This window comes from Oncorhynchus masou, unplaced genomic scaffold (assembly GCF_036934945.1).
Source record: "Oncorhynchus masou masou isolate Uvic2021 unplaced genomic scaffold, UVic_Omas_1.1 unplaced_scaffold_55___fragment_4___debris, whole genome shotgun sequence".
In the NCBI taxonomy this organism is placed as follows: domain Eukaryota; kingdom Metazoa; phylum Chordata; class Actinopteri; order Salmoniformes; family Salmonidae; genus Oncorhynchus; species Oncorhynchus masou.
In genome coordinates this window covers 23,449-33,529 of record NW_027016729.1, presented here as the reverse complement: position 1 = coordinate 33,529, position 10,081 = coordinate 23,449, and positions in this window count along the sequence as shown.

The following is a 10,081-nucleotide window of genomic DNA, read 5'->3' as shown; positions in this document are numbered from 1 at the left end:
CTGTCCTGCTGAAGAAAAGCAGGCCCAAACCATGATGCTGCCACCACCATGTTTGACAGTGGGGATTGTGTGTTCAGGGTGATGAGCTGTGTTGCTTTTACGCCAAACGTAACGTTTTGCATTGTTGCCAAAAAGTTCAATTTTGGTTTCATCTGACCAGAGCACCTTCTTCCACATGTTTGGTGTGTCTCCCAGGTGGCTTGTGGCAAACTTTAAACGACACTTTTTATGGATATCTTTAAGAAATGGCTTTCTTCTTGCCACTCTTCCATAAAGGCCAGATTTGTGCAATATACGACTGATTGTTGTCCTATGGGCAGAGTCTCCCACCTCAGCTGTAGATCTCTGCAGTTCATCCAGAGTGATCATGGGCCTCTTGGCTGTATCTCTGATCAGTCTTCTTCTTGTATGAGCTGAAAGTTTAGAGGGATGGCCAGGTCTTGGTAGATTTGCAGTGGTCTGATACTCCTTCCATTTCAATATTATCGCTTGCACAGTGCTCCTTGGGATGTTTAAAGCTTGGGAAATATTTTTGTATCCAAATCTGGCTTTAAACTTCTTCACAACAGTATCTCGGACCTGCCTGGTGTGTTCTTTGTTCTTCATGATGCTCTCTGCGCTTTTAACGGACCTCTGAGACTATCACAGTGCAGGTGCATTTATAAGGAGACTTGATTACACACAGGTGGATTGTATTTATCATCATTAGTCATTTAGGTCAACATTGGATCATTCAGAGATCCTCACTGAACTTCTGGAGAGAGTTTGCTGCACTGAAAGTAAAGGGGCTGAATAATTTTGCACGCCCAATTTTTCAGTTTTTGATTTGTTAAAAAAGTTTGAAATATCCAATAAATGTCGTTCCACTTCATGATTGTGTCCCACTTGTTGTTGATTCTTCACAAAAAAATACAGTTTTATATCTTTATGTTTGAAGTCTGAAATGTGGCAAAAGGTCGCAAAGTTCAAGGGGGCCAAATACTTTCGCAAGGCACTGTATATAATTTATTCTACAAGAGACAAAATGAACTAATTCTACAGCACAACAGCAGAGTCATGTCTTAAGTGTAAAACTAACAATGACTCAATAATCCATACTTTCTGGGTTTTCCTAAAAGTTATGAGCGGAGCTAGAAAGTTGGCTGTCAGAAGTATTACAATGTGAACTTACTTTTAATCTGTCTGTCTGCATATTTCAAGACATGCTATATGGGGGTGTAGTGAGATATGGACTGATGGACTGGTGGATGGACTGATTCTCTTCTCATCTAGAAGGAAATTATACTAAAAACATGGAAATCAATCAATCTCCAATCATTAACACAATAGGGACATCTAATTATTTATTATTGAAATAGCATGGGTGGCTGAGGAAAGAAAAATTGATACAATTTAAGGCCATGTGGCCCACTAGGGATGAAGTTGATGTATGTATCTGGTGTGAATAAAAACATTGAATGTTTTTTTTTCACAAAGAAAATAAATAAATACCTTAATATAATTTGGTTTTCTGAGAAGTATTTTAAATTCTTTCAAATATTCTTTTATTTTTCTGAGACCTGTATTTGAATATTAAAGAAAATAGTTGCCTTTTAATTGAAACTCGATATAAGCTATATTCCACTACCTTGAGTATTTCAAAAGTTTGTATTTTCAAATAAACTACAAAATACAATTGTTTTCTGCCCTGGTCTGGTGGGAACCCAACAAAACAGCGGCACACTACAGAATGAGACTGAAAAAAACAAATCCACTCAATAAACCAGCAGAACAACTGTAAACGCTACCACATGTTGGTAATGAATACAGCATTTATTTCTGTCTCTGGGTTCACTTGAACCGTGACTGTGGAATTTGGACTGTTTTGGCCAACCGTGACAGTGGAATTTGAACTGTTTTGGCTGTGTGTGTGTGTGCCATCCCACCTTGTAAGAACTGTTGAGTTTGTCCAGAAAGAATTCTTAGGGCTCTATTCAATCTGTATTGCTGAATCGTTACAGATTGCACAATAGAAATGTGAAGGTAATTTCCGATTGCGCCGACATATGCAGCGATTACCTTGAATGCAGTCTCCACTAATGTGGGAACATTGAAATGTAATGGAAATCAGGTTGGAATACTAAATTCAGCGATACAGATTGAATAGAGATCTTAAATCTAAAGACAGAATAAACCAGTGTGAAAAGGAGGAGAGTGTGTGTGTCTGAAAAAATGTGCATAACTGACAGCGCGAACAGATTGAATCCCGGCCCTACTACCTCACCTTCTCCCATCTCTGTCCACACAGTCTTCTGAGGAAGGGGCAGTGAGCACCATCTACTGTGCGGTTGCCATGGAGATGGAGGGAATAACAGGGAAGTACTTTGACAGCGACTGTTCCCTGGGTCTCCCTGCTCCCCTGGCCCGAGACCCCACCCTCGCAGTAAAGGTCTTTGAGTTCTGCGAGAGATTGACATCCAAGTTCTGAGAGAGTGAGAGTTTATCTTCAATAGCAGACAAGTAAAATACAGTGTAAGGTTTTATAATCTGTGAAGGATACATATAAAGTTTTTTGTTTATTTGTGCGTCTTCAGTATTGTAGAGTCACCTAACAGCTCAGACACACCAATAATGTTTGCCGTAGGTCATGTGATATTTTCAGCTGACTGTATTTTCCTTCCCTGTGAGTAGGGACCTGCATTTTGATTAAATATCTCATATAACCTGGAATTGTAACCTTCTATTTTAAGCCTTTTCCATTAATGAGTAGTAGACCAAAAAGGAAAGTAATTGTCTGAGGATGGTGCTGGACCATCTGAGATAAAAAAAAAATGTTAAAAATAAGGGGACAGTTGTCATGTGTTGCTGCTGTGCTATGTTGTTGTTGTCTTAGGTCTCTATGTAGTGTTGTCTCTCGTCGGGATGTGTGTTTTGTCCTATATTATATAATTTATTTTTAATCCTAGCCCCTGCAGGAGGCCTTTTGGTAGGCCATCATTGCAAATAAGTATTTGTTCTTAACTGACTTGTCTAGTTAAATAAAATATAAATGGTTAAAATTCAGGTCATGTGATGTGATTAACCAAAAGACAGGGCCCTAACTATGAGGTGTGTGTGTATGTTAATGCGTAGCTGTGTGTGAAGTGGTAATTTTATCAATAAACTTACTACCAGCAATGAGTGGTTGTTTCTTCACATTACATAGACGCTGTCATCTAGAGGATGTGGTATGGAAGTGGGACACATGTCTGGATACACAGCTATTTCACAAGACAAGCAAAGCTTTATTGAAATGATCATTTTCCTTCATTCATATAATTGAAACAAACTGGTCAATTATAGTAGATTGGCACCTTTGATGTCTCCGTTGGTCTTCTGTCATTTGGCTGAGGAAGAGAAAGCACAAACATGTTACAGCCTCAATACCTTTAAGCACTGTACCTGCTTTGTGTTTTTACCTACAGTAGTACACAGTTGCAGTAATACCAAGTTTGTACATACGTTGCACACTATACATACACTGAGTGTACATTAGGAACACAAACTGACCGGGTGAAAGCTAGGATCCCATATTGTCACTTGTTAAATCCAGTTCAATCAGTGTAGATGAAGGGGAGGAGACAGATTAAAGAAGGGTTTTTAAGCCTTCTTGAGACATGGATTGTGTATGTGGGACATTCAGAGGGTGAATGGGAAAGACAAAAGATGTAAGTGCCTTTGAACAGGGTATGGTAGTAAGTGCAAGCCGCAACGGTTTGAGTGTGGCAAGAACTGCAAAGCTGCTGGGTTTTTCACACTCAGATTCCTGTGTGTATCAAGAATGTTCCACCAACCAAAGGACATCCAGCCAACTGTGAGAAGCATTGGAGTCAACATGGGCCAGCATCCCTGTGGAATGCTTTCGACACCTTGTAGAGTCCATGTCCTGACGAATTGAGGCTGTTCTGAGGGATAAAGTGGGTACAACTCAATATTCGCAAGGTGTTCCAAATGATTTTTAAACTCAGCGTATTATATATATATATTAAAATGGTCAAAAGAAAATAAATGAAGTATAGTGCTTCCGGTTCCGGGTTGGAGCGAGCGGTCACATCTACACTTCGGTCCGCAGGAGATACTGCTAGCTAGCTAGCCAACAGCTAGCCAACGTCTACCGAATTGAACTTCAACAACCCGGTCAACATTCCGCTTCGCTCCACAGGTAGTATCATATTTTCATTTCACTTCATTACAGTACAACGGTTTGATTTGTTTGATCGTAGCTAGCTAGCTACATAGCCGTCTTTGTATCTAAGACAATTGTGTAGTCTGGAGCGATTTTCTAAGTTAGCTAGCCAGCTATTGTCGTTCTTTTAACGTAACGTTACGTAATCAACACTGCTAGCTAGCCAGCTAGCCCCCGAATAGCAGCACTGTAGAAACTATTACACTCGACGGAACGACTTGATTAGTGTAGTGTCAACAACGCAGCCACTGCCAGCTAGCCTACAAAGTCAACAACGTAGCCACTGCCAGCTAGCCTACTCCAGCAGTACTGTATCATTTCAATCATTTTAGTCAATAAGATTCTTGCTACGTAAGCTTAACTTTCTGAACATTCGAGACGTGTAGTCCACTTGTCATTCCAATCTCCTTTGCATTAGCGTAGCCTCTTCTGTAGCCTGTCAACTATGTGCCTATCTATCCCTGTTCTCTCCTCTCTGCACAGACCATACAAACGCTCAACACCGCGTGGCTGCGGCCACCCTAATCTGGTGGTCCCAGCGCGCACGACCCACGTGGAGTTCCAGGTCTCCGGTAGCCTCTGGAACTGCCGATCTGCGGCCAACAAGGCAGAGTTCATCTCAGCCTATGCCTCCCTCCAGTCACTCGACTTCTTGGCACTGACGGAAACATGGATCACCACAGACAACACTGCTACTCCTACTGCTCTCTCTTCGTCCGCCCACGTGTTCTCGCACACCCCGAGAGCTTCTGGTCAGCGGGGTGGTGGCACCGGGATCCTCATCTCTCCCAAGTGGTCATTCTCTCTTTCTCCCCTTACCCATCTGTCTATCGCCTCCTTTGAATTCCATGCTGTCACAGTTACCAGCCCTTTCAAGCTTAACATCCTTATCATTTATCGCCCTCCAGGTTCCCTCGGAGAGTTCATCAATGAGCTTGATGCCTTGATAAGCTCCTTTCCTGAGGACGGCTCACCTCTCACAGTCCTGGGCGACTTTAACCTCCCCACGTCTACCTTTGACTCATTCCTCTCTGCCTCCTTCTTTCCACTCCTCTCCTCTTTTGACCTCACCCTCTCACCTTCCCCCTACTCACACGGCAGGCAATACGACCTCATCTTTACTACATTTACGACCTCATCTTTACTAGATGCTGTTCTTCCACTAACCTCATTGCAACTCCCCTCCAAGTCTCCGACCACTACCTTGTATCCTTTTCCCTCTCGCTCTCATCCAACACTTCCCACACTGCCCCTACTCGGATGGTATCGCGCCGTCCCAACCTTCGCTCTCTCTCCCCCGCTACTCTCTCCTCTTCCATCCTATCATCTCTTCCCTCTGCTCATACCTTCTCCAACCTATCTCCTGATTCTGCCTCCTCAACCCTCCTCTCTTCCCTTTCTGCATCCTTTGACTCTCTATGTCCCCTATCCTCCAGGCCGGCTCGGTCCTCCCCTCCCGCTCCGTGGCTCGACGACTCACTGCGAGCTCACAGAACAGTGCTCCGGGCAGCCGAGCGGAAATGGAGGAAAACTCGCCTCCCTGCGGACCTGGCATCCTTTCACTCCCTCCTCTCTACATTTTCCTCCTCTGTCTCTGCTGCTAAAGCCACTTTCTACCACTCTAAATTCCAAGCATCTGCCTCTAACCCTAGGAAGCTCTTTGCCACCTTCTCCTCCCTCCTGAATCCTCCTCCCCCTCCCCCTCCTCCCTCTCTGCAGATGACTTCGTCAACCATTTTGAAAAGAAGGTCGACGACATCCGATCCTCGTTTGCTAAGTCAAACGACACCGCTGGTTCTGCTCACACTGCCCTACCCTGTGCTCTGACCTCTTTCTCCCCTCTCTCTCCAGATGAAATCTCGCTTCTTGTGACGGCCGGCCGCCCAACAACCTGCCCGCTTGACCCTATCCCCTCCTCTCTTCTCCAGACCATTTCCGGAGACCTTCTTCCTTACCTCACCTCGCTCATCAACTCATCCCTGACCGCTGGCTACGTCCCTTCCGTCTTCAAGAGAGCGAGAGTTGCACCCCTTCTGAAAAAACCTACACTCAATCCCTCCGATGTCAACAACTACAGACCAGTATCCCTTCTTTCTTTTCTCTCCAAAACTCTTGAACGTGCCGTCCTTGGCCAGCTCTCCCGCTATCTCTCTCAGAATGACCTTCTTGATCCAAATCAGTCAGGTTTCAAGACTAGTCATTCAACTGAGACTGCTCTTCTCTGTATCACGGAGGCGCTCCGCACTGCTAAAGCTAACTCTCTCTCCTCTGCTCTCATCCTTCTAGACCTATCGGCTGCCTTCGATACTGTGAACCATCAGATCCTCCTCTCCACCCTCTCCGAGTTGGGCATCTCCGGCGCGGCCCACGCTTGGATTGCGTCCTACCTGACAGGTCGCTCCTACCAGGTGGCGTGGCGAGAATCTGTCTCCTCGCCACGCGCTCTCACCACTGGTGTCCCCCAGGGCTCTGTTCTAGGCCCTCTCCTATTCTCGCTATACACCAAGTCACTTGGCTCTGTCATAACCTCACATGGTCTCTCCTATCATTGCTATGCAGACGACACACAATTAATCTTCTCCTTTCCCCCTTCTGATGACCAGGTGGCGAATCGCATCTCTGCATGTCTGGCAGACATATCAGTGTGGATGACGGATCACCACCTCAAGCTGAACCTCGGCAAGACGGAGCTGCTCTTCCTCCCGGGGAAGGACTGTCCGTTCCATGATCTCGCCATCACGGTTGACAACTCCATTGTGTCCTCCTCCCAGAGCGCTAAGAACCTTGGCGTGATCCTGGACAACACCCTGTCGTTCTCAACTAACATCAAGGCGGTGGCCCGTTCCTGTAGGTTCATGCTCTACAACATCCGCAGAGTACGACCCTGCCTCACACAGGAAGCGGCGCAGGTCCTAATCCAGGCACTTGTCATCTCCCGTCTGGATTACTGCAACTCGCTGTTGGCTGGGCTCCCTGCCTGTGCCATTAAACCCCTACAACTCATCCAGAACGCCGCAGCCCATCTGGTGTTCAACCTTCCCAAGTTCTCTCACGTCACCCCGCTCCTCCGCTCTCTCCACTGGCTTCCAGTTGAAGCTCGCATCCGCTACAAGACCATGGTGCTTGCCTACGGAGCTGTGAGGGGAACGGCACCGCAGTACCTCCAGGCTCTGATCAGGCCCTACACCCAAACAAGGGCACTGCGTTCATCCACCTCTGGCCTGCTCGCCTCCCTACCACTGAGGAAGTACAGTTCCCGCTCAGCCCAGTCAAAGCTGTTCGCTGCTCTGGCCCCCCAATGGTGGAACAAACTCCCTCACGACGCCAGGACAGCGGAGTCAATCACCACCTTCCGGAGACACCTGAAACCCCACCTCTTCAAGGAATACCTAGGATAGGATAAAGTAATCCTTCTCACCCCCCTTAAATGATTTAGATGCACTATTGTAAAGTGGCTGTTCCACTGATGTCAGAAGGTGAATTCACCAATTTGTAAGTCGCTCTGGATAAGAGCGTCTGCTAAATGACTTAAATGTAAATGTAAATGTAATTAAAACATTTAAGCTAGTCTAAACAAAAGTTCCAACCGTGGCTAGAGTTTGCACTATTGGGACTATGCCATTGGCTCTGCCAGATAAGGACATTTTTGCAAAATCATAAAAAATAAAACCTGAAATATCACATTTACAGAAGTAGTCAGACACTTAACTCAGTATTCTGTTGAAGCACCTTCGGCAGTGATTACAGCCAGGGGCGAAAATCTGATATCAACTTTGGAGGGGACAATTACATTAAATTTTCTCAAGAGTAATTCCTGAGGGGGACACCAAAAGTAGTGCTGTAACACATAGCCTACGTAGTAATATGTTACATGTATATTGAGGAACCATAATTACTACTACTGGATAATTGATAGGTACAGTAGTTAAATTAAGGGTTGTCCCAACTTGTTAAAATGTTTAAATCATTATAATACTACTAATAATAATAGTTATGGCAGTGTTCCTTATCAGTCCAGTATGTATGCAGGTATTTGTACTTACAACCAGCAATACCAAGCAAGGCCAGTAGGTGGTAATGGTACTGTATACTGTATGGGTGCAGGTTTCATAAATACAATGAACATGGTGCGATCTCATCTCAAAGAATCTCCATTGAGAACCATCACATAGTTGGTCTACGCACTGAACTGACCTTTTTATTGAACTTTTCTGATTCATTTATATAGTCATTAAATATGTGCCACTGGTTTGAGTCTAGTACTGTCAGGATTTGGCCAGGGTTGTTCCAGTTGTTTGTCAGTAGATGTCCCCATTGTGCTTTTTGTCCCTGTGTTTTTCCCTTGACCCCCATTATTGTTTGCACCTGTGTCTCGTTTCCCCTGATTGTATTTAAACCCTTTGTTTCCCTCAGTTCTGTGCTCTGTGTTTGTATGTTAGCACCCTGCCCTAGTGTTCTGTGTGCTCTTGTCGATTCCGGGTAACGTTCTTGTGGTATTCTGTTTTTTTTGTTTTTGTTTAGTTTTGGTGAGTTTCTTTTTAGGTCTTTTTGTGTTTTTCCTTCCACCTTTTGGATTTGCCATTTTTTATTTTTAGGATTTTTTCTTCATTAAATACACCGTCTTAAGTACTGCTGTGTCTGCCTCATCTTCTGGGTTCTGCTGTCTATTCGTGGCTCAGTTGGTTAAGTGACTGTTTCTCACTCCGGAGACCCAGGTTCGAAACTGGGTCCTGACAGAAACACAGAGCCAAAAATGAACCCAGAGGCAGCCAGTTCCCAGGACCTTTTTGCCACGCTGTCCCACCACCAGGAGACTGTCCAACGCCACGAAGCCGCCCTGGTTCAGCAAGAGGCCTTAATGGCTAGACATTCTCATCTTCTGTCGGAGATGCTGACTTCCATTAAGCAAATATCTGATCGACTTACCCTGGCAACAGTTCCCGTCCCAGTACCTCAAGTTCACGTACCCATGGCAGTTAACCCCCTGGCTGAACCTCGTCTTCCACCTCCCCAACGGTTCTCAGGTGATCCAAGTGCTTGTAAAGGGTTTCTCACTCAATGTTCTCTCTCCTTTGAGCTGCAACCCTCGTCGTTTCCCACCGACCGGTCTAAGATCGCATATATCATCACCCTGCTGTCGGAAAAAGCCCTGGCCTGGGCTACTGCTGTGTGGGATGCCCATAGTTCCTGCTGTGCCAGCTACTCTGCCTTTGCTGAGGAATTCAAACGAGTGTTTCAAGGCCCAAGCAGTGGTTCTGACTCAGCCAAACAGCTCCTGACTCTCCATCAAGGTTGGCGCAGCGTGACGGACTATGCCATCCAGTTCCGCACGGTGGCAGCAGCGAGTGGCTGGAACAACGAGGCGCTCACGGTGTGCTTTCTGAAAGGCCTTTCCGACACTATCCAAGATGAACTGGCCACTCGGGAACCACCGGACAATCTCGAGTCCCTGATCAAGTTGGCCTCACGCATTGACCAGCGTCTGAGAGAGAGAGAACTCAACCGTAGACCTCTAGCCCCTATCAGTCCCAGCTCTGAGTCCCCACCTTTATCATCACTGGCTCCACCGGAACCCATGCAGATTGGACGCATCTCCCAGGCTGAGAGAGACCGCCGGATGAGGGAGCGACGCTGTCTATATTGCGGCAAACCGGGCCATTTCCGTTCCACGTGTCCCGGGCTCCAGGGAAACGCTCTGTCCCGTACAGACCGGGGGAACTGTAACGGGAAACATAACCTCCTCCCATCCGTCCAACTCCCGTCTGCTCATTCCAGTCACCCTCTCCTGGGACAACCACAAGCTTCACCTTCAAGCCTTGGTAGACTCTGGAGCCGCAGGTAACTTCATGGATGGTGTCTGGGCGAAGGAGAATGGCG